A 25926-nucleotide genomic window follows, 5' to 3' on the forward strand; every position below is an offset into this window, starting at 1 on the left:
TTTTTAGTTTTCTGCAGAAAATGAGGATTGCTCCCCCTAAGTATATGCTCCCTCTAAGTATGTGCATTTTTTGCTTACTTTATTCCATCAAATTTTATTTTTGTCATATGTGCAGTAATATGGAGTGATTTGCAGCAAGTAAGTACTAGCAGATCATCTTTAAACTTTCAACAGTAAGTGTAGATAGATTTTCATAAATGTTCCAGCAGCTGTCAACAATTTATTGATTTCAGATTTTGTCTGTATCATTCATGTTTCAATTGATATACTATACACCCCATCTATATCTATTTACAAACAGAAATCATTCATAATGCCATAACAAAAATCATTTTTCAACATCAATATCAGCATAGCATTAGTAGATTTTGTTCATGACAGTAAAAATACCAAAATAGCAAAATATCAGCAGACTTCAATTTGTAGCAATTAAACAACATAGTCATATTAGCATTTATGTTTCACATACAACCACATAATGAAAATTAAAACTGAGTGTTCAAGTGCCACCATGGCACAAATAACAGTTAATCAAACAACATTTCGAAACTACCCCTAAACTATTTTTGGTTCCTATCTCCTATTCTTCTAAGTTCCTGCTCCTGATTCTGCTTTCTTTTCTTTCCTAGGTTCTTGTTTCCTCCACCCTAACATTTTTTTTAAAATTTTTTCTCTGGTTCCTGCACCCATTTTACTCCCCTTTTTTGTCAGCATGAAGGAAGAGGCTTCTATTCATCTAATGTGTCAGAGGGTACGGATTCAATGTCATAGAAAGGGTTTTGAGGAAAAGGAGAGGGCTCTCGGAGAGGTGATGACTGTCTAGGGGAAGGTTCTAGTGAGGACTTGTTTGAGACAGGGATTGGACTTTGAGGAGAAGAGGCTGAAACTGGTTTGGATTTCTCTACAAACCTGGAAGACTTTCTTCTCTTGAGAAAAGCTGTCTTGGTTGCCATAGTGTTCCTGCCTTTGGTTGGTGGTTTTGCCTCAGTTGGTGGTGTTGCAGTGGCTTTGTCTTTTTCTGCTTTTGCCTTTACTTTGGAAGCTGATCCAGGTTTCTTTCCTTTTCCTACATCTTCACCATATTTTTGAGTTTTTATCCTGGCAGTGTCTTTTTCAGCTTGTCCCTTCTTAACCATTTGGTGGAAGATATCCATGATGGAAACTTCCTCTGAATTTGGAAGAGAGGCTTGGTGTTTCTCTATTTCTGAACCAACTATTTCAGTCCCTTGTTCTGATTTATTTTTGCTTTAAGGTTCAAGAGAGGATGTCTTGGCTGGCTGATCAACCCCTTGAGGAGAGTCCTCAGTTTGTAGAACAGGACTGGTAGACTTGTAGGTGGAACCTTCAGCTTGAATGCCAGAACTATCAACATGAGGAGCAGATTTTTCTGCTGGCTCAATTGAACCTTCAGCTCCTTGCTGTGTAGGTGCAGTGCTAGATGTTGCAGAGTTGTCTACAGCCACAGGTTTTGATGGAATGTTTTCCTTCTCCTTCAACTTGTTTTCCAACTCAGTGATTCTCTCTTCAAATTTTTATAGCTTTTCTCCTTGTTCAGTCAACTTGCCATCAATCCTCATGAGCAAGTTGAAAATTACTTCATTTGAGAATCTGGAAGAGGCTCTTTCAGGTTGTGCAGGTAGGCTGTGTTCTTTTCTTAGACTAATCTTGAGGGTCTTAATGAATCTTTCCCCATCGAGTAAATACCCAATTTTAACCAAGCTCCATAATAAATAGCTTGATCTCTGATTTTTACTAAGTCCATATCATACCTCTTTGCCCATATTCCCTTCTTCTGCACAAGGGATGTAATTACATTCCCATACGACAGATTAACCTTATCAAGTCTGCAGGCACTTCTCATTTTTTCAATCATAAATCTTCCCAGATTCAGAAATACCTCATTGAAGGCATGCTCCATCAGCCAGAGGTCTTGGAGGCTAATGTAGCTAAGGCTTCCACTTGTACCTTGAATGTTGACTGCTGTAAAATAGTGTAAAATCCTAATCTAAGGACTGATTATCAAACCTGAATTGCTTTTTGAAGAATATTTTTCTTTCCTTCCAGTGATGATCTCCCACAATGAGGATGAATCATATTTTTCAAGGAGCTCATACTCTCCTTCTTTGCATTCTACTTTCAGTAGTTTTTCTAAATCTTCAGCAGTCACAACAAATTCTTTTCCATTCAGATAAACATTCAAACCATCTTCAACATAATCATCAGAATCAACTAAGTCCTTTCCTTTCAAAGCAATCCTAGAATAGAATTCTTTAACCAGACTTAGACTATAAGACCTATTCTTAAAGGTGCTGTAACCTTTTAGTTTCAGTTCATCAAAGTACTCAGATAAACTAGTTTGGATTTCTACATTTTCCTTAAAACTCTTCCAATCAATAAACTTGCTACAGGAGGTTGGTGTATTCTCGATATTTTTGAACCTATATTCATGCAACTTATTCCTAAACTTTGAAGAAGAAGAACTGGTACCTTTGTGGAGTGAGGGTTCTGTTTGTTTCTTCTTGTCAGTTTTCTGCTTCTTTTCTCTTAGTTTCTCAGATATTTCTTTCATTGAAATAGGCATGATTTTCTGTTTCTTCTTTAGACTTTCTGTTCTTGTTCCTTCCTCCATTGGTCTTTTCCCTTTCTTCTTTTCTGATGTCTCTTTACTCTAAGATTTTCTAGCCATTTTGGTTCCAAAAATTTATGAGGGTTTGAGTCGATTTCAGAGGCAAATAAGAAGATTTGGATTTTTGTTTTTAGAGTAATGGGTTTCAAGGGAGAGAAGAGGAGAGGTTTTCAGTAGTTATTTCTTAGAAAAACTACTCACCTTCCCTTAAGAGCTACCCTACTTTCATTCTTTATAATTTCAAAATTCCCTCTAAAATTTTGGTTATTTACCTTTGGTAGTATTTCTTCTTTCTCTTTGCACCCGGTAAACCAAATTTTTACCTCATTTTACTCCTCTTTCTCTAAACTCACTGAGTCTTATTATTTAATGCTGCCAGACCACTCTTAGCTGACTAAGATTTCCTTAGTCGACTGAATGCATTCTATTTTTTGTGTGTGAGCCAAAGGTTTTCCTATAATTCCTTCACACTAATCATCCCTAAATTTCTTCTAATCTCACAGAATCTATCTTCACTCAAAGGTTTGGTAAAAATGTCTGCTAATTGATATAAAGTGTTCACAAATTTTATTTTAATATCATTTTCACTACATGGTCTCTAATAAAATGGTGTCTAATTTCAATGTGCTTTGTCCTAGAGTGCTACGCAGGGTTTTTTGATATATTGATTGCACTTGTGTTATCACAATATATTGGTACATTATGCATAATTATTCCATAGTCTTTTAATTATTGCTTGATCCAAAGGATTTGTGCACAACAACTACCTAATGATACATATTCAGCCTCTGCTGTAGATAGTGCCACTGAGTTTTGCTTTTTGCTAGAGCAAGACACAAACATCCTTCTTAAAAATTGGCATGTTCCACTAGTGCTTTTTCTATCAGTTCTGCTGCCAGCAAAGTTAGCATCTGAATATCCAACTAAGCTAAGAGTTGAGTCTCTAGAGTATCATATTCCTAGTCCTTGAGTGTCTATGAGGTATCTAAAAATTCTCTTAACAACTGTTAGGTGTGTTTCTTTAGGCTGTGACTGAAATCTAGCACACAAGCACACACTAAATTGAATATCTGTTCTACTTGCTGTAAAGTAGAGAAGAGAGCCGATCATACCTCTATAGAGCTTTTGATCTACATCCTTACCTTTTTCATCTAAGTCGAGTTTGGTGGATGGACTCATTGGTGTGGAAATTGATTTCATCTTCAGCATATCGAATTTCTTGAACATATGTTGAGTGTATCTTCCTTGGTTGATAAAGATTCCTTCCTCACTTTATTTAATTTGAAGACCAAGGAAGTACTTCAACTCTCCCATCATGCTCATCTCAAATTCACCCTGCATTTCCTTAGCAAAGTTCTTTGCATAAAGCCTTATTAGTTACACCAAATACAATGTCATCCACATATATTTGCACAACAATTAAATCATTTAGATATCTCTTAATGAATAATGTAGTATCGATGTTGCCTCTATCATACCCTTTTTCAACTAGAAATTTTGAAAGCCTCTCATACGAAGCTCTAGGAGCTTGTTTCAATCCATATAAGGCTTTATGAAGTTTGAAAACATGATCAGATTTTCCAAAGTCTTCAAAACCAGTTGGTTGTTCTACATATACTTCCTCTTGAATTAATCCATTTAAGAATGCACTTTTTACATCCATTTGGAACAATTTAAAATTCATGAAACATGCAAAAGCTAGCAACAACCTTATGGCTTCAATCCTAGCAACAAGAGCAAAGGTTTCATCATAATCTATTCCTTCCTCTTGGTTGTATCCTTTTGCTACCAACCTAGCTTTATTTCTAACTACATTTCCTTGTTCATCTACCTTATTTTTGAATACCCATTTTGTACCAACAATAGGGTGATTTGAAGGTTTAGGTACCAATGACCATACACAATTCCTTGTGAATTGATCAAGTTCTTCTTGCATGGCCATTATCCAATTTTCCTCTTTTTCAGCTTCTTCAAAGTTTTTAGGTTCAATTTGAGATATAAAAGCTAAAAACTCACAAGTTTCTCTAGTTGTTTTCCTAGTTTTAACTCATTGTGAAATGTCACCTATTATTTGGTCTTGTGGGTGATCTCTCACAAATCTCCAACTCCTTGGTAGATCATCATGCTAATTTTTTGCTCTTTGCAGATTTTCTAGAGGTAGAGTTTCATTTTCTCTTCTAGGTGAGCTTTCTTTATTATTTTTGTTGTTTTCTAAACTTATTTCCTCCATTTGTTTTTCTAGGACTTTTACATCATCATCATCATCATCATGAACTTCTTTTTGTAAAGCATTTGACTCATCAAAAACTACATGAATTGATTCTTCAACGGTTAAGGTCCTTTTGTTAAAAACTCTATAGGCCTTTGAGTTTAATGCATATCCTTAAAATATTGCTTCATCACTCTTTTCATCAAACTTCCCTAGGGGCTGTTTTTCATTGTTCAATACAAAGCATTTACAGCCAAAACTCCTAAGGTAAGAAATATTTGGCTTCCTACCTTTATAAAGTTCATATGGTGTCCTTGAAATCAAGGGTCTTATTGAGACTCTATTAAGAATATAAGCTGCTGTATTTACTGCCTTAGCCCAAAGATATTTAAGTAGGTTATTCTCACATAGCATGGTCCTAGACATTTCTTTTAAGGTTTGGTTTTTCCTCTCTACAGTTCCATTTTGCTGGGGTGTTCTAAGTTTAGAAAAATTGTGATTCAACTCCTTTTCATTGCAGAACTTTTCAAACTCATCAGTTTCAAATTCTCCTCCATGATCACTTCTTAAGCTAACTATGGCTAGTCCTTTTTCATTTTCTACTTTCTTACAATGACTTAAGAATGCTTGTAGAGCATCATTCTTATGAGCAAGAAAATACACCCAAGTATATCTAGAATAGTCATCAACTATTACAAAGCCATAAGATTTTCCTCCTAAGCTAGTTGTGCTTATTGGACCAAACAAATCAATGTGTAACAATTCAAGAGGTCTAAATGTTGACACTATCTTCTTAGTCTTAAAGGATGTCCTAACTTGTTTTCTTAGTTGGCAAGCATCACATATCCTGTCATTTTCAAATTTTAACTCTGGCAGTCCAGCAACAAGATTTTTTTTAATTAATTTTGACTTAGTATGCAAACTTACATGTCCTAATCTTCTATGCCATAACTAGCTATCATTTTCAGCATTTGCAACAAGGCATACTTCACTATTTACTTCAAGATCTTCAAGAAAAATTACATACATATTCTTCAATCTATTTCCTATAAATAAGATTTTATTTGTACTCCTATCTATCACTTCACACTTAGTTGAATCAAAACATACTTTAAATCCTTTATCACATAATTGACTAATACTTAGTAAATTGTGCTTTAATCCTTTAACCAACAACACATGACTGATTTGAGTTTGGAAATTTTTACCAACCGTACCTATACCATGGATTCTGCCTTTTGAATCATCTCCAAAGGATACGGTTCCTCCCTTTCTCTTATCCAGCTGAGCAAATAACATTTCATGTCTTGTTATGTTCTGTGAACAGCCACTGTCCAAGTACCAAGGCTATTTCTTCTCGAGTTGAGCTCTTGAACATGTCTCCTTTAAGTCTAACTCAACCTACAAAACATAATTTCAGTTTTTCTTTATAGGTACCCATACTTTGATGGGTCCTTGAGTGTTAGTTGCAATTAGGAATCTAGATTTTCTTAACTTTTTGCACTTTTCTTTTCTTAAAACAATCATATGATAAATGATCATGTTTACCACAATTATAACATCTAGACAAAGCTTTAGCTGAATTTTTATTATGGTATACATTTGTGAGACCCCAACCTCTATAGGCTTGTAACTAAGCGTAGATGTAATAATACGAGCCAGGGGTAATTTTGTCATTTTCTCTAATAAGCTTCCAGAAGAAAGTTTTATGATATTTTAAGGTCAAAATGGGTATAAAACTGCATAAATGATGTGTGCTAGTGAAAACACGAAGAAAACTAGAAGTTTCAATAATTTTCATAACAGGGGCAAAATGGTCATTTTTCACCTCAGGTTAAAATTTTAAGTTTTTATGAACTCGAACATGTCTAGACCATTATGGACCTTGTCCCAGTGTTAAAAGAGCAAAAAGATTGCATAAAAGATTGAAGGAGAATAAGTAAATTGGTGGAGGGGCATTTTCATAATTTTAAGGGAAAGGATAAGATTTGCTATAAATATCTTGAAATTTCCAACACCTTCTTGAATTTCCAACAGCTGGTCTTTTTCTTCCCTTCTCCTCTCTCACGTTTCTTCAATTTCTCCATGGGAGTTTTCTTCAAGCTTGCATAACTTTCTCTCTCTAGCTCTAATTTTCATGCTTTTGGTGTACTCTTCCATAAACCCTTATGCTCTTTCATCGTCTCACTTTAAAACCCTTCAAAAATCTGGTTTTCATACTTTCTCTGACTAGCTGGACATTTTAGAGAGAGAAAAAGAGAATTACACCATTTATTTGGAAGTTATTGAGAGAGAATTTGACTACAAACGAGCCCTAAGGTAAGTGATGAATTAAGCTTGGATTTTAGCTACAGAAAATGGCTAGTAATTGGGATTTATGAGCTGTTAATTGTTGAGTATGTTCATTACTTTTAGTGATTAAGATAGTGAACATAGATGGCCATTTAATGTGGCAATTGAAAACTAGCTAAGAGATAGCTTTTAGGGTTCATAGTGTGTAAAATTGACCTATTGCTTATGCTAATGTGATCCTAGGTTCTAAGAAAGCCCCATCATCTCATTTGGACAATTAGAGGAATTGGAGTCATCTAAAGGCTCTATAATCAATTGGTGAGTAGACTGCCTATCAAAATTGTTTTGGGAATATGACTGTTTTGAACAAAGTGTTTGAATGATTTTATACAACTTTTCTAAAAAATGAATGCCTTGGGAACAAGCTCTTGTGAAATGGTTTATGTTATGATATGTGGTTATTATGGATTTCTATGTGGCTGCATTATGTTGATATACATATATGCTTGAATATAATGTTGTGTAATTATATTGACTCGGCTATGTGCGAGTAGGGAGTGCGCATAAGCCGAGGATGACCCGGTTATGTGCGAGTAGGGAGTGCGCATAACCCGATGATGACCCAGCCATGTGCGAGTAGGGAGTGCGCATGAGCTGGTGATGATGATGATGGGATGGCGTGCATGATGGTGATGGGTATATGTATATGTATACATACATATACATGTGTGTTATAATACATTTATGAGTTATGTATATGGATATAATGTATGTGAAATTTGGTATGTTAAACTTTGGAAAATTGTTATGTATTTCTTATTGGTTTTGAACATTTCAAGCAAGGTGGTTTTCTTTGGGAGAAAGGGAAATTTTCATTTAGTGCCCTGTATTTCGATGCAGTGAGAATCATTCTCGCTGTAGTGAGAAACTCTCGGGTTTGAGAACCTTCACCAGAACTGTTCTCGTTACAGCGAGAATGTATTTCGCTGCAGCGAGATAGTCACTGTAGCTTCTCGATGTAGCAAAAAAGAATCTCGCTGCAGTGAAAAACTCTTTGTTTCATCAGCTGAATTTCGCTGCAGCGAGAAAAAATCTCGTTGCAGCAAGAAAGAATCTCGTTGCAGTGAGAAACCTTCTGTTTCTGGGTTACAATTTCGCTGCAGCGAGAAACAATCTCGCTGTAGCGAAAAACCTTCTGTTTTGGTCTCCTATCTTGTCCAATTGCTGCCCTATCTTTCACTACTTTGCTACCATATCGGACCATGGACTTCCAACATTAAGGATTAGATGAGTTAAGTTTAAAATGGGGAGGTTTAGTGAGAAACCCTCGTTCGGCTAATAACTAAATCCCAACGTTGCTGCAACAAAAATTCATTCTCGCTACAGCAAAGATTCGTTGTCGTATTTGACTTGTTTGTGTAATATTGAAGCTTTCATTCTTCAAATGGTTCGTTATGTATGGGTTCATTATTTTCAAAGGATTAATCATTGAAGGGCTTGATGAGGGGTTTTTAATAAGAATAGAAACAAATTGCATTGTTTTGAAAAAGAATGCATCATGATTTTGTTAAAGATTCCTTATGGTATGCTTGTTGCCTTCCTTGTTCACTCACTGGGTTTATACTCACCATTTTCAACTTCATGTTTTCAGATCATGAGGTAGCAGGTAACTAGGACGAGGTGTCCTTATAGACTTATACCCATCTTTTGGTAGGTGTCTCGGCATTCAGTAGCTGTACATTTGTCCGAGTCCCTCCGCTGGAAGTCAAGTCTTCTTTTTGAGATGTATAGGCAAACTTAATGTAAATTGCTAAGATACATGTTATAGATAATGTATATACACTTGATCAGTATGCCAGTATGAGTTGGCGAATGTTTAATTTTATTATGATTCTAAGTTATGAAATAGGACTTAGTAGTTATGATAGAATGATGAGTACATTAGATTAATAGGCTTGCTTGGGCTTAGTGGATTACATCCATTGGGCCCATGCGCCGATCATGGCTTGAAATTTGGGTCGTGACAATATCTCTTTTTGAAGATTCATTTTTCAAACATTTAAGAGCAGTGTTTTCATCAAGAGTTATTTTGCAAGGCTTCAAACTTGTTTTCCAGCTCTTGTTTTAAAATCTCAAAGTCTATTTTTGAGTGTTCTAACTCAATTTGCAAAATATTTCTTTGCTAGAAAATAGAAGTAAATTCTTGTTTGATTTGTTCCAAATCATTTTCAAGTGATGCAACCTTTTTCTTTAATGATTTGTATTTTGAAAAAAGTTTTTCAATTTCATCATAAAGGCACTCATACTCATCTTGTAAATCATCATAAGAATTACTGCAGGGGGATGAGGATACCTTTGTTTCATTCTCTTGTGCCATTAAACAGATGTTTGCTCTCTCCTCAGATTTTTCATCATCAGTTTCAGAGCTTGATGTGTCATTGTCTGACCATGCAGCTACCACTATTGCTTTCTTGGATTTCTTATTTTTCTTGGGAGTTTCATCTTTCAGCAATGGAAACTTGGACTTGAAGTGACTGGGTTTCTTGCACTAGTAGCAGATGAGCTCCTCCTTTTTGTTGGAGTCAATTTTGTTTCTGTTTTTCCACGAGGCACCTTGATCTTTCTTGAAACCTCTTCTAGCTAGCCTTCGGTTTCTTCTGCTTATTAGCCTTTTGAATTTTCTTGCAACCAGAGCTAATTCTTCATCATCATCACAGGAAAGCTCTTTCAGCTCTTCTTTAAGGATGCTGGCTTTAAGTGCAATACTCTTTTTCTTTTCCTTTGCTTCCTTTTGGTTTTCTTCTTATTCTTCCTTATGCTCCAGCTCATGAGTAAGAAGAGAACCACAAATCTCATCAAGTGTGATGATGTTTAGATCTTTAGCCTTTCTAATGGTAGTTATTTTAGGTTTTCAGTTTTTGGTAGACTCCTAATCAGTCTTTTTACTAATTCACGTTTTGGAATAGGCTTGCCTAGCTGACTTAATTTATTTGTGATGTTTGTAAACCTATCAAACATGCTGGTGATGTCTTCAGTAGGCTCCATTTTGAACATTTCATAATTATGTGTTAACAGAGCAATTTTGGACTCTTTTACTTGAGAAGTCCCTTCATGAATTATTCTAAGTTTTTCCCACACTTGCTTAGCTGTTGTACAACTTGAGACTTTGTTAAATTCAGTGGGGGTTAATGCACAATGTAATGTGTTGATGGCCTTAAAATTTATTTGAACTTTCTTAGTTTTAGCCTCAGTCCATTCAGACCTTAGCTTAGGCATCAACTCATTTGTCACTACATTCACGGTTGAGGGCATAAAGGGTCCATCAGTTATGACGTCCCACATTTCATAGTCTATAACCCTAATATAGATTGACATTCTTGTGATCCAGTAAGGGTAATTAGAGCCATCAAATAGAAGTGGTCTGTTTGTTGATTGTACCTCAGCCACTACTAATTTTTGGAGAGCCATATGGATCCTCCCTAAAGATGTTAAGCCTTAATAATAGGGAACTAGCTCTGAAACCAATTGTTGGTCCCAATAATATGTGCTAGAGGGGGGGTGAATAACACAATTTGGCTCTTAACAAAGTTGAAAACTAATTTCCAGAACTTAAGAAAGTAAAAACAGAGTATAAGATGCACAACAATTTAGAGTGGTTCGGTCCAAAACCTACATCCACTACCTTGATTATCCAACCAAGGATTTTCCCACAAATTCACTAAACACAGGTGAAATTCATAAGCTTTCACCAAGCTTTACAATGGCTTTTACCAGGCTCAACCAAAACCTTTTACACTAGTTTTTCACGAGCTTAACTAAAACCCAAAGTGGTTTTCCAAGGCTCAACCACAACCTTCAACAATCAAGCTATCCCAAGCTTGAATAACCCCTTAGAGTGACTCCCTCACTCTAAGAATACAAGAAAAGTAATAAAAGAAGGTACCTATGATCACTGGTTGATCTGAGTGGTACAAAATTGAGTGCTAAATACAAATGCAAGGAATAGGCGTTTAAGTGCAGACAAGTGCAGTGAAGCTTTTCTGGTTTTTCAACTTTTTATAGCTCAAATCTCATTCAAGGCTTCTAAAAAACTTGTTTCTAATTGTTGGAAGACCTTTTTCTACTTGGAGATGCAACTCTGATGGCAGTTTGACAGTTTATGGCCATTGAAAACAGTTGAGTTGAGTTCTAGCAGTTAATCTATCTTGTAGTGCTTTGGTTCAAATTGCAGACAAAGGGCTCTTAGTCGACCGACTTGGTCGACTAAGTTAATTCTGTTTTAGGTTGCAGATTCTGGCAGAGAGCAGTTAGTCGACTGACTTGGTTGACTAAGTTGATTCTATTTCCCAAACTCTTTAGCCCACCATTCCTCCAATTTGAAACTTGGTCAACCAATATTCTTCTTTATTTCACCAATAGGCTTCTTGCTTGTTAGATAGTTACATCTTGTTGTTTTTATTTCTCTATTTCTTTTGATATACTCTTTGAGGAGTTAAATGATTAATTTCATATATTAATTTTTCTGCACACTCAAGTAAAGATATTAGACAGAAATGAATGGGAATGTTTTATTATCATCAAAACTAATGGAGTCAACAATAAAGATAGGATACGCATGAACAGATTAAGATGATAATCACCTTATCGCATATTTGCTTAAAAAAGGGAAGATTGAATTATAAAAAGGATTAATCATCCTTTTAGTATAGAATGAACCAATCCTCTCCCAAAAAGACTAGAATTTTTTTTAATCCCATTAGATTAGATGATAAATGCTTTTACATGCTTAATTTTATTTCTAAAATTTACATATAAAAAATTGACTTAAATTATGGTAAGTTGACAAGTGTCGTTATTTTCAAAATAACTTCTTTTCCTTTCGACAGCTGGCTAATTAAAAAAAAAGGAAAAAGAGAGAAAATATAATTTGGATAATGCTAATATCTTTCTCTTTGAAAAGGCTAAATATAATTATATTTATAACAATAAAATTATAAATTTAAACAATGCTTATTTTAACGAAGGATAATTTTCACCAATGAAAAATAAAAAATCCTATCTTATCCTTAACTTTGCACAACAAACCTAATAATATAATATAAAATTATCATACCTCATTTTTAATTTTTATACTCACCAAATATAAGATAAGATTATATTATCTAATCTAATCAATTTTATTTTATTTTATCTTATCTTCACCTTAATCTTACGAATGAAATACATTCTTACAATATATTAGCTTTAAATAAGTACAGCTTGTTCAGTTATATTAGTTATAAAGAATTTATTGAAATGCAAACCCTTTTTTCTTTTTTCTTTTTAAACATAAAAAATTATATTTACCATTAAATCCAATATTTAGATAAAAATGTTAACCTGAGCTTAGTCTTTTCGTGGGGTAACAAATTGGGATTGTTAACTAAAGTATCAGCAACATAGTCCAAAGCCAGCCTGCCCTTTGTTAAGGATTCTATGGGCGACCAAAACCAAGGGAAGGCAGAACAGTACCTAGAATTTAATAATTACTAGTCTATTGCTTGTCATGACCCAAACTCGAGGGCTATGACTAACGCACGAGCCTAGCAAGCAAGCTCATTAGACTCGAGTAAGCCTTAAAATTCATACTCAAATATACTTAGGCCAAGGGATTTATAATCAAATATTTATAACAAATTCAAATTTATTACATCATCCCTGGCTCACAGTCCATACAATTGTTCATAAGGCCATACATTGGCTGGTCAAATTGGGTTCACACAACTCAACCCTTACACAAGTTTCAAATGGCACATCTTGTTTCCTCACAAATCAAAGCCAACCATATGTGGAAGCTTGTGATCAACTTAGTGGAGTGACCAAAATTGGTTTTCACTGGATGACCTTTACCACTCAGTTTTGTGGCCTACTTATTTGTACATGGCATACAAATGGGTGAGTATTATAATACTTAGTGAGTGGTGCAGATAAACCAAATCATATTCATATTAAACACATATACGAAAATATATACACTGTCCGTGCATATAGATGTTCTAGCAAACATCTCTGAATGCAAGGCATATCATTATCCTTAAATCTCTAATATGAGGGCATATCATTAACTTTAATATCTTTAAAGATTATCACACATCATTAGGTTTACCTTTGAAGCCAATCAAAGTTATTCAAATCATTCTCCGTGGCACACTGTAGTAGTCGGAGTATCACATCAAAATCATATCACATTTTATCTAAGCCTCTCTATGGCTATTTCACATCATATAAAAATCAAATCAATGAGTGGTCCTCCCTTGGACATAATCAGATCACGCTCAATGGCCAACCGACGGAGAATCAGATCATGCTTAGGGCAAAGTTGCTGGCAGAGAAACAAATCACATGTGTGCCAAAGCAACAGGTAGATAACATATCATCCTTAACGTCGAAGTAGCTGAGAGAAAAGATCATCGATCGGAGAAATCTCCCAACGTCAGTATCACCCAGAGTAATCTCAATGGATGGCATCAAAACATTACAGGCAGGAATCACAAGCAAGATTAGTGCCATCGTCCTTGCTTACCACCATTGCTGCAAGCACACACATAGTCATAGGGGGACAAAAATCCACTCAACCGCAAATTAGATCAACGTTCGGATTTCATCCCTCGGACGAAAACACATATCCACAATTAAGGCCATCATGCCTTTTTCATTCACATTTTCCTCATTAAACCTTAATTCATATTTATCGAGCTTTAATCATCTTTAAGCTCGATTAGGTTCTAAAAGCCTCTAAGTCTCCAAGGCATCATTCAATCAAATCATCTTAAACATATCATTCACCTAAGTTAATCTATTCTTAGGGATTCATTATAGCCTCTAGACATCTTAGTTTAGGCACACACAGCATAGGCCACACATGTGGCTCAAATCATAGCACACAATCACACACAATTCACATATATTGTTCTCTAGCATAGGTTCATTCATCTAGGCATACATATTTCATTCTAATGCCATGGCAACGCATCTATCATGCGTCATGCATTACATGCATACTACACTAAACCAACTCACAGTGACAAATTGGAGGTACTCCCAACCAAGCTTCGATCCTTAGCCTCTAATCATCATCTAGCTTGTTAACGGGTTGATTTAACTCTATTTCCCCCTTTAAACACGTTAGAACATCAAAATGTTAATTATTCCTAGCTTTAGAAAAATGAAAACTTTTCACACAATTAACTAAATCCTAGCAATCCAACTATTTAAGCTCAAATCCTTCATTGATGAGCTAAACCCATACCTTAGAAGTTAGATTGCATGAGTCTTAGCTCCAAATTCTTCAATCCAAGCCAAAGAGGAAAATTACGAAATTTGGAGATAATTGAATTTCTTTGCATTTAATGATTAAATTGGAAAACAATCGATAAAAACATTAAATCTTACCTCCATAATGGTTTCTCAAGCTCCAAATGGCCTCAAATAGCTTAGACATTTAATTTGGGGGTTAGGGTTTTGGGTTTCTAGAGAGAGAAAGGGAGAGAAAGAGCTGAGAGAGATTGGGGCAGAAATGGCCCTAAAACCCCTTTTTATTTTTACTTTTCCTCTTTGATGGATCGATACATTTTGGAAATGTATCAATACATTTGCCCTAATTTTGAAAGAATGTATTGATACATTAGGGTAATGTATCTATACATTTCGGGCATAATGGTCCTAGGTACTTTCTGTTTCAAATGTATCGATACATGTTCATCTTTGGCCAAATCTATCGATACATTCTCAAATGTATAGATAGATTATGCTTCCTTGGGCCTTTGTCGTTCATCTTACCAAGAATGTATCGACACATTGGGGTATGTATCGATACTTTCACTCTTGTAAGTAGTTCTATGCTTCCTAAGAACTCCAAAAATCCAAGTTTAACACTCCAATATTATTCCCGGTTGATATTACACCTTAAATCATTCATTGAACTCAATCCCATACACATAATCTCACAAGTATAACATCAAACTTAGATCAAAACCTCAAACTATGGGATTTATCACATATTGCCTCAAACTTTTGCCTAAGTGTCAATATGTACACTATCAAACACTTGGCGTACATATTATATCATCAAAGTCCTCAAGACTCCACATATTTCATAAATCATTCTTAGTTTACATTAAAAATTGGGGGTGTTACGCTACTCGTGTGATGCGTTTGAAATGGTAAACTTTTTTTTTTTCAATTGAGTTGAGAATATTTTGTGAAATAGCTATGTAATAGTAATTATATTATCATAAATATTATTTTACAAAATATATAACTGTTGTTATTGTAGTGTCATGACCCAAACCCAAGGCCATGACTGATGCACGAGCCCATTGGACTCGAACAAGCCTTTATAGTTAAGCCCTGATAAACACATATATCATAATCATAAGGTCTCATGGCCAACATCATCTCATGACAACTTAAATCTTTTAGCATTCAACATTAGCCCCTCAACTGATAATAACATCAAGACTTAAACATAATATACACATAGCCATACGTTGGCTAATGCGCTAAGTCATTAAACTTTTCATTACATAACATAAGGCAACTTCGTGCCGTCATATTTCCTTTATGACATACTTTATCTACATTATGGAAGGATACATAACTATGACTCAGACTATGACGCAACAAAGTGTTCATCAGCAAAAAACTTACTAGTTGTCAAAACTGCGTGCTTGTCTAAATGACAACGTTAGCCACCAATCCTTCTTGTCTATTTATCTGCTCAATGCAACTGAAATGGGTGAGTCACACTAGTACTCAGTGAGTGGGAGCATAAAATAGTTGTAAATGCGTAGGGATAGTTGCTACACATATCCTATAATTATGCATGCATATCATATATCCCATGCAAATACATAATGGGGCCAGGTTGGACATAACCTGTCAATCATGGTCTGTAATAATCATGGCAGCCATACTACGTTGCATATCTTTGGCTATTAACATACTAAGGTGGTATAATCATCCTCACCTTACTCATTCAACATCATTACCAACATAGCCATTTATCATTATATTCTATCATGTGAATCAGCCCACTATATGGTTGTCTACATACATAACTTAGCATACATACCTTAAAGCGCTCACATCGACGCTAAATAATAGCTCCTCAAGCATGTAACATATCATAATCACAATCAATTACATGTAACTCTTATCTTAAGCCTTTGCATTAATCATTATATCATGACATCATATACAATAATTCACATTTCCAAACCTAAGGCATGCCACTACGTAGTCATCACTTCATATCATATCATAGAGTGGTCTTCCCCTGGACATCAACAAATCAAGCACGGTGACCAACGGATGAAGAAACAAATCACACCTAGTTCCAAAGTAACTAGCAGAATATCAAAGTCATCATCCAAAGCAATCTCCCCAAGGACAGCATCACAATCCTCATTTGAGGCAATATCCCAATGACCAACATCACCCAGAGTATTCTCGACAACTGGCATCACAATCATCATCTGAATTAATCTCACGACGGATGGCATCATACATAAGAGGCAGGAATAACAAACTAGATTTCAACCACTGTCCTTGTTTACCACCATCCCTATGGCAGAATATGCATAGTCACAGGAATATGGACACACTCAACCTCATAATATCCATTGCCTGGAATTCCTCCAAGGATGGAACATGCATAATCAACATCATAGCATCGTCTAGAATCATCCATGGATAGAACATACATACCTCACATCATATCATTGTTTTGAATCATTTACGGATGGAACATGCATACCTTACTTCATAACATCATCTGTAATCATCTATAGATGAAACATACATATCTCATATCATATCATCGTCCAGAATCATCTACAGACAGAACATTTTCCTTAACACAATTATAGTTCATCATACTAGTCATCATGACATATTCAATCATACGAAATCATGCCTTATTTTTCATCTCCAAAACATAATCATCGGCACGTTAATTACTTAGCCTAGGATAATCCTTCTAGGCAATTCACATAATTCTCATAAAATTCACTAGTCTAGACATAACATTTCTAGACGTATTCATCATGTACACATTTGTATTAACATCGTTGGCCTAGGCATATCATGTAAGTCTTGTAACATTCACTAGTCTAGACATAACGTTTCTAGATGTATTGACCATATAGACACTCAACATAGTGTTATCCTTTCGATTACAATAACTCATATTCACATCAACATCATTAGCCTAGGCATATCACATCATTCTCACGTATTTTCTAGTCTAGGAATTCTACCTCTAGACATGCATATAGTTCATACATAGCACATATTATGCATTATCATTATTGAAGCATATATGCACCCCACTCATTATGCTCCTATGTATAAAAGTTTTCCCACTCATCTTGACAATTCAAGGTTGGTCCTCTATCCACACTTGCACACTTTAGCTTAACAACTTAATATTCACAAATAGGCAAAATTTTTTCTCCTAATAGTCACTTAGCATTTAAGAACACATATTCATTAGTGTGAGACCTTGACCTCTATAGGCTCGTAACTAGGCATAGACGTAATAACACGAGCTAGGGGTAATTTCTTCATTTTCTTAGTAAGCCCCTAAAAGTAAGTTTTAAACAATATTATGGCCTAAATAGGTCTAAGGTATAAATGAATGATTAAATAAGGGTAAAATGACAAAGGAAACAAAAATTTTGATGATTTCCATAGTAGAGGCAAAATGGTCATTTTTCACCTCGGGTCAAAATTTTTAAGTTTTCATGAACCCGAACATTTCTAGACCATTATGGACCTTGTTCTAGTGTCAAAAGAGAAAAGATTTCATATAGGGGTGGAGAAGGACAAACTAATTTACTAAGGGCATTTTCATAATTTTTAAAGGAGTGGATAAGCTTGGGCTATAAGTATCTTCTCCTTCCAGCAGCTTTTTGAATTTCCAACAGCTTATTATTCTTCTCCTCTTCCCATCTCACGTTGCTTCCATCCTCCATGGAAGCTTGATATGGAGCTTGCATAATTTTCTCTCTCTCGCTTTAATTTTCATACTTTTGTGCCCTTTTGACTAGAACCCTTGTATTCTTTCACTCTCTCACTTCAAAACCCTTTATAAATCTTATTTCCATACTTTCTCTCACTAGTTGGGTGTTCTAGAGAGAGAAAGAGAGAATTACCCCATTTGTTTGGAAGCTATTGGAAGAGAATTCAACTACAAAGAAACCCTAGGGTGAGTGATGAATTAAGCTTGGTTTTTAGCTGTGGATAATAGCTAGTAATTGGGATTATGAGATGTTTTATTGTTGAGAATGTTCATTCATTTTATAGTGATTAAGATAGTGAACATAGATCGCCATTTAAAGTAGCAATTGAAAGCTTGCTAAGGGATAGCTTTTAGGGTTTATAAGTATGAATTGACACTAAGGTAATGTTAATTTGATGGTAAGTTTTAACAAAGCCCCATCACCCCAATTGGATCATTAGGGGAATTAGAGTTAGCTAAAGGCTCAATAATATACCGGTGATGAACTGCATTTCAAATTCATTTTGGGGAATGTGATTGTTTGTACAAAGCGTTTGAATGATTTTATACAACTTTTCTTAAAAATAAGTGCCTTGGGAACAAGCTTTTGAGAAATGGGTTATGTTGTGATATGTGGCTATTATGGATTCCTATACCGCTACATTATGTTGATATATGTATATACATACGAATATATTGTTGTGTAATTATATGGACTCGGCTATGTGCGAGTAGGGAGTGAGCATAAGCCGATGATGACCCGGTTATGTACGAGTAGGGAGTGCGCATAAACCGGTGATGACCCAACCATGTGCGAGTAAGGAGTGCGCATGAGATGGTGATGATGGGATGGTGTGCATGATGATGATGGGTATATGTACATATATATACATACGTAAACATGTGTGTTATAAGAAATTTATGAGTAATGGTATATGGTTGTAATGTATGTGAAATTCGGTATGTAAAACTTTGGGAAGTTGTTATGTGTTTCTTATTGGTTTTGGACATTTCAGCAAGGTGGTTTTCTTTGGGAGGAAGGGAAATTTTTCATTGGTGCCCTGTTTCTCGCTGCAGCGAGAAACTCTCCGATTTTTGGAGGGTGGTTGGACAGAAACTCGCTGTAGCGAGAAAATATTGTAGCATTCTCGCTGCAGCGAGAAAGTTTCTATCTTGGGGCAGAAATTTCACTGCAGCGAGATTCTTTCTCGCTGCAGTGAAAAACTTTCTATTTTGTCTCACATCTTGATCAATTGTTGCCCTATTTTCCACTTCCTTGCTACTATATTTGAGAATGGATTTCCAACATTACGGAATAAATGATTTAAGTTTAAAATGAGGAGGTTTGGTGAGAAACCCTCGGCCAGTTGAGAAACCCTTGTTCGACTAATAACTTAAATCCCAACGTCGCTGCAGTGAGAATGCCTTTTCGCTACAGCAAAGATTCGTTGTCGCATTTGACTTGTTTGCGTATCACTGAAGCCTTCATTTTTCAAATTATTTGTTATGTATGGGTTCATCAGTACCAAGTGATTAATCATTTAAGGGTTTGATGAGGGGTTTTTAATATGAATGAAATTAAATTGCATTGTTTTAAAACAAGTGCATCATGATTTTAAATTCTTCCCTATTGTTGCTTGTGCCTTTCCTTGTTCACTCACTGGGTTTATACTCATCGTTTTCAACTTCATGTTTTCATATCACAAGGTAGTCGATAACTAGGACGAGGTGTCCTTGTATACTTGTATCCATCTTTTGGTAGGTGTCTCAGCATTCAGTAGCTATACATTCGTCCTAGTTTCTCCGCTGGAAGTCGAGTATTCTTTTGTTGTGTATAGACAAACCTAATGTAAATTATTAAGATACATATTGTAGACTATATATATACACTTGTTTGGTATGCCAGTATGAGGTGGTAATGTTTAATATTATTTTAATCCTAAGTTATGAAATGTGACTTAGCAGTTTATGGTGGAATGATGAACATGTCAGATTAATAGGCTTGCTTGGGCTTAGTGGATTACGTCCATTAGGCCCATGTGCCGGTCATTGCCCAGAATTTGGGTCGTGACAATTAGCATTTACATCATAATTCTAAATTTCATAGCCAAATCTTGGCTTTCAGATTATTTCCAACTTTTCCAAAATAGCTAAATCTTTAGCAATTTAAACAAATAAGCTTAAATTGTTCATCAATAAGCTAAACCCATACCTTAGAAGTTGGGTTGCATAATTATTTACCCCAAATATCCAATCAACTTAAAAGGGTATGCTTTCTTCAAAGTTAGACCAAGATTGAATTTGAGTGAGTAACAGTTTAAATTGGAAATCAATCAGTCAAAGTGCTCAATCTTACCTCTATAAGCATTCTCCAAGTCCATATTTACTCCAAACAACTCTAAGTGCTTCAAAAATTCATTCTTGGAAATTAAGGTTTGGTTTTAGAGAGAGAAAGTGGAAATTCACCAATTAAGCTGTTTGGAGTGAAATCTCTAACTTTTAGCACTTCAAATCCAAGATCTAACTTTTGAGTGTGAAGGTTTTGAGTGGGGTGAAATTTGGGAGAAATCAGATGAGAGAATGAAGAAATAGGGGAAAATCAATGATTTTTTGAATTTGGTGCTTTTAAGCCCGATTTTTATTGATCTAGCTCCTCAAGATAGACTATAGGAGCTCGATACTCAATCTTAGACTAGATCGTTTACCCTAAATCTTATTTCCTACCTCAGGATCAACTACAAGGGTTTTGTACTCGATCTTGGACCAATGCTATTATTTACCCTTAAATTTTTTTCACAAATTATTTACCTTTAAATTTATGCTTCGCCGATTTGATCCTCTATGTGCTAGGATTGACTTTGAAGGTTCAAATTCATAAAAGCTGGTTCTTTTAAGGCCTAAACTCACTCCAAATCTTCCCCACAACCTTTAATCATTCATATTTCACTTGAATCAACACACAAGTCCATCATACACACTAATCTCTCATTCATGCCTTATGTCACATAGCATACCAATTTTCATGGCATAATTTGCATACATATTGTCACATCCCATTTCTTAGAGGGATTGTGACCAGTGCGTGGACCTAGACGAGCATACCTCGTTAGGCCCAAGGAAGCCTCTTATTATAACATTATTAAACATTCATCATTACATGTAGAAGTATCATATAACATCCATTAACGTACATAATCATATTACATACATTCATAAAACTCATTATCCAATTAAGGAACCTTTCAACTTAATTGTATAAGCTCAAGCATTTGGTATACATATATATATGAAAAGTGCGACTATCATGGTGCACATAAACATTTACTATTAACAACATTTCAAGTGTCCATGTAGGTTATCGAGCCATTATCATAATCTCATACATGATATTATCGATATAAAATGCCCAACATTGGCAACATAACATAAACGTGTTCATAGTCTGTAAACACAAACATAAAGTAAAAGATCAACTAGTTAATGAAACGTGACTGACCCTCTAGGCATCAAGTGGCTGCTAAACACCTACCAAAGAATGAAGATCGGACACTAGCATCCGTGACATTGGCTGTAATTAGACACTATCACTGATTTGCAACAAAATAAATGGGGAAAATAACGTGTGAGTCACAAAGACTTCGTGAGTGGATACTAGAAAGGGACAAGCCCAAGGATAAGAGTATTTCATAACCATGCATTTGTAAACTCATGCCATTCATAACTTTGTAATCATAAAGTTCATGATACGTGTCCTTTAAACTTATTTAACTGCCTTTCGTTTGAAAACAAACTTATACAAACCTTTGGAAACCCTTGACCTTTAAAATCCTCATCAAATGTACTCAAACAACCTTTCCTGTACCAAATCTATCGATAAATTCTTGAATGTATTGATACTTTCAAGCATTCATCGATGCATTGGTAAGATGTATCAATACATTTCACATAAAAAGCCTTCTATAGCAATCTATTTAGAATGTATCGATACATACTCCATATGTATTGATACTTTCAACACAAAAGCCAAGTTTTTGGATAATTTCAACATTTTTGCCAGTCCATAGGCCCCCTTACCTCTTGGGACTATCTTTAGGGCTCAAGTCTTTTCTCTAAGCACATTTTCATGCCATCATAAAGCATAAATCATAAATAATACTCAAGTGAACTTAACATGCAACATATCATAAACATAGCAATCATAATCATTTCATTAGCATTAAACTCACACATTGTGATGGTTTGACCCACATCAACCTAAGGCCACCGTCAACGTACATCCCTGTTACACTTGAGGCATTTATGATGCATCATAGGAGTGAAGTCATCATTTGCACCCCGTGAGAGTGGAATCAATTACACTATTTTAGTTCTCATACTCATAGTATGTGGAATGTGGAATGTGGAATGTCCTTCACATACATGCTTACTCATCTCATAAGGTATATGGAATTTACATCATATTCATAATCTCATGGCATTCTTCATTCTTTCTCAATCATCTCATGTAGTATATGGAATATACATCATATACACAATTTAATGCCATTCTTCATGCTTTCTCAATCATCTCATGTAGTATATGGAATATACATCATATACATAATCTAATGGCATTCATCTTGCTTTCTAAATCATCTCATGTAGTGTATGTAATATACATCATATACATAATCTAATGGCATTCTTCATACTTTCATGCATATTATAGCATCATAAATAAACATACAATATCTCATACCCACAGTAGCTCGAAAGTCGGAGTAATCGAGTGAACTACAAACATAACAGGGCTTGTTCCCCTTGTTGAAAACTAATACATAGTAGCATATTTATATACATAGTAGATTCATTAATAATTTGAAAATCATTGTGTCATGCATATCACAGTCATTACCAAATCAAGACATTTGAATATTTCCTTGAAAACTTCATAAACCTTGTAGTTCAAATCCTTTAATAAACCATTTATGGAAATAATTTTTAAACATGCTTAAACATCCATTTCCATAAAAATCATGTTAACTTTACATATTAAAATACTTGAAAAGGTGTATCCACTCACTTAGTTGGAGATTCAATTCTTAGCTCCAATCACAACTCCATTTCGACAAAATCCGTTGAGTTTTCAAACGTTCCTATCACACAACATTCATTACAATCATTTCCTAGAATAAGAATCTCATAATAATCATTCTAGATACTTTCAAAACTAATTTTCTAGCTAAAACCAATGCTTAGAAACCCATAAATCTTTCATCCTTACCTTAGGTAAGCTTTGATGCTAAAGAAAATCACAAAATCTTTGAGCTTTAGTGTTCAACAGAAAATCTAGGCATAAAAATAATATGTTTAGCGCTGAAAAATTCATAAATCAATATTTAAAAGTTGAAAGATGTCACCTTTGTTTGAGAAACCTAAAACGAAGCTTCTAATATTTCAAAATGATGGTTTGAGGTGAAAATGGGTTTGAAAAAGCTTAGAGTTGCTGAAAAACTGATGGGAGGTAGCTTAAAATGAAAAACCCCTGGGGGTAGAGGTCATATTTATATTATGGGGTGTTAAAAACCCTTTTTACGTCTTTATTTTTTAAAAAATCGACGAAATGTATCGATACATTTGCCCATGTATTGATACATTTGGTTCTAAAGAAAATGTATACCTACACAGCTTTTTTTTTTTTAATAATTAGGGGAGGGGAGATTCGAACCTTGCTCTTTAAGTAAGAGGATTATGCGCCAACCAATGAGTCAAACGCTCGAGTGTTATAAAAACCTACACAGCTTATTTAATAAAAATATAAATAAGCAAACAACCCCCTATTTGGATTCAATAAAAATATAAAAAAACTAAAATCCAAAAGAATCAAAATCTAACTTTTGATTTTAAGAACAAAATTGTAAAAGTTCAATTGAAATTAAATTTACGGCTCCCATTTACCATAGCAAACATACTTCAAAAATTATGAAAAAATCATTTTGATCATAAAAATATCAAGGGCATCATTACCGTCAATTTTTATTTCCAAAAGTTTGTTTTATAAAAATCACATATTTTGACCTGTTCCAAACTTAGAAAATTTTCTACTTCAAAAGTGACAGACAACGAAAAGTGTCAATGAATTCTGTTGAAGGTTAAAACTAAGTTTGATGTTCAAAACATGTAATCTATATGCTCACTTACCTAAGGATTTCCTAACTTATCCTTTTACTTAAGGTGGGATTTCACACATATCATACTTAGAGCCTGTTTGGCTTAGCTTTTTTGCAACTTAAAAGCTATTATTAAGCTCTTATGAAATATATCATTCATGTGCCAAGTATATGTATAACATTATTTTAGCTTTTACGTACTCATGCATCCTTAACCATCTCTCTATGAACATAGGCATTCTGTAACAACCGCTTCTCGATCGTTATCGGTGTCCGAGACTTGCGGGAGAACCCGTCAAATCCCAAACATGCCTTCACAATTATCATTTTATCAAACCATAACACGTTCGTCAGAAATCTCGTAACCATCACAATTTCATTAATAGCAAATATTCTCTCTATACATTATGTTTCATCATCATATAAATATATGTTTACATTTTACAATAAATGGCAAGTCTTTAAAATCTCTTGACAGCATAAAGACCTCTAGTAACAGAGCGACTTGGGTTCAAGGCTAAGGGATGCCTTTACCTATCCGCGGTGGACAAATAGTGCCGATGGATACAAACTAAGCTGATCACTTATTTGCAAAAAAGAGATAAGGGTGTGAGTCTCATAGACTTAGTGATCATCGGCTTCGTGAGTAGGGCTTAGATGGGAAACAAGCTAGGAATAGAAGATTTGAATATTAAAACATAATAGTATATATAACCATTTAACTCAAAAGGAAGATTTGTGCCTTACATGTAAAACCAAGAATTTTAATGCAACATAATTATTTAACAATAATTGTATTAAAACCAGTGTAAGTGAAAGATTTCCACCCTCAAAATCATTTAACAACTTTACTCAATCAAACCAACATAAACGCACATGCTCCCATGAAATCAAGCATCATCAAAGCTTATGCACAAGCTCGCAAATCACCTCATCTTCGAGGAATTAAGTACAAAGTCATAGTATAAATAGAGGAGCTATGAAAAAACTTGTAATACTCACCATGCAAAAGAATACACATTTGAAAACCCAAAGAGATATCACTCTCGAGTAGGTAATCGTAGTAATCAACTCGTGGGCTTGCTTCCACGTAATAACATCTGGGAGGCCCTCTTCCACCGGATTCCCACAGCCATGGTAGTCTTGACGATGTTGGCCGACATCGGAGAAATCATGTGGTCGCAACCACGTATATCAACTTGTGGCCTAGCCATGTATATCATCCCATGGCCTTGCCACGTATATATATCACAGACCATGGCCTAGGCACGTCTAATAGCTCATCGGTGACCCAAAGGTTCTCTAGCTAGAGCTCACTTGTGCACAAGGGTCACATTATTCTGATGTGACATTTAGCCTACTCTCGAATCTCCTAGTTCGACAAAACCCTTTAAAAAAATAAGTTGGGTTCTCAAAAGCTTATTTTAAATCCATTTCCAAAATATCAATTGTGGTGACATGATAATCTTGTTTGTAAGACTTTATAATGTAAAACCTTTGCATGAGGTTTAAATATCAAATCAGCATGGTGAACATATAGTTATTCATGAATGCACATCACACAAACAAATAAGGCACATTTTGACATAAATCGTCATAAAGAGCTTGT

Source organism: Theobroma cacao, chromosome 6, assembly GCF_053813885.1.
Source record: "Theobroma cacao isolate CCN51 chromosome 6, ASM5381388v1, whole genome shotgun sequence".
Classification (NCBI taxonomy): Eukaryota; Viridiplantae; Streptophyta; class Magnoliopsida; order Malvales; family Malvaceae; genus Theobroma; species Theobroma cacao.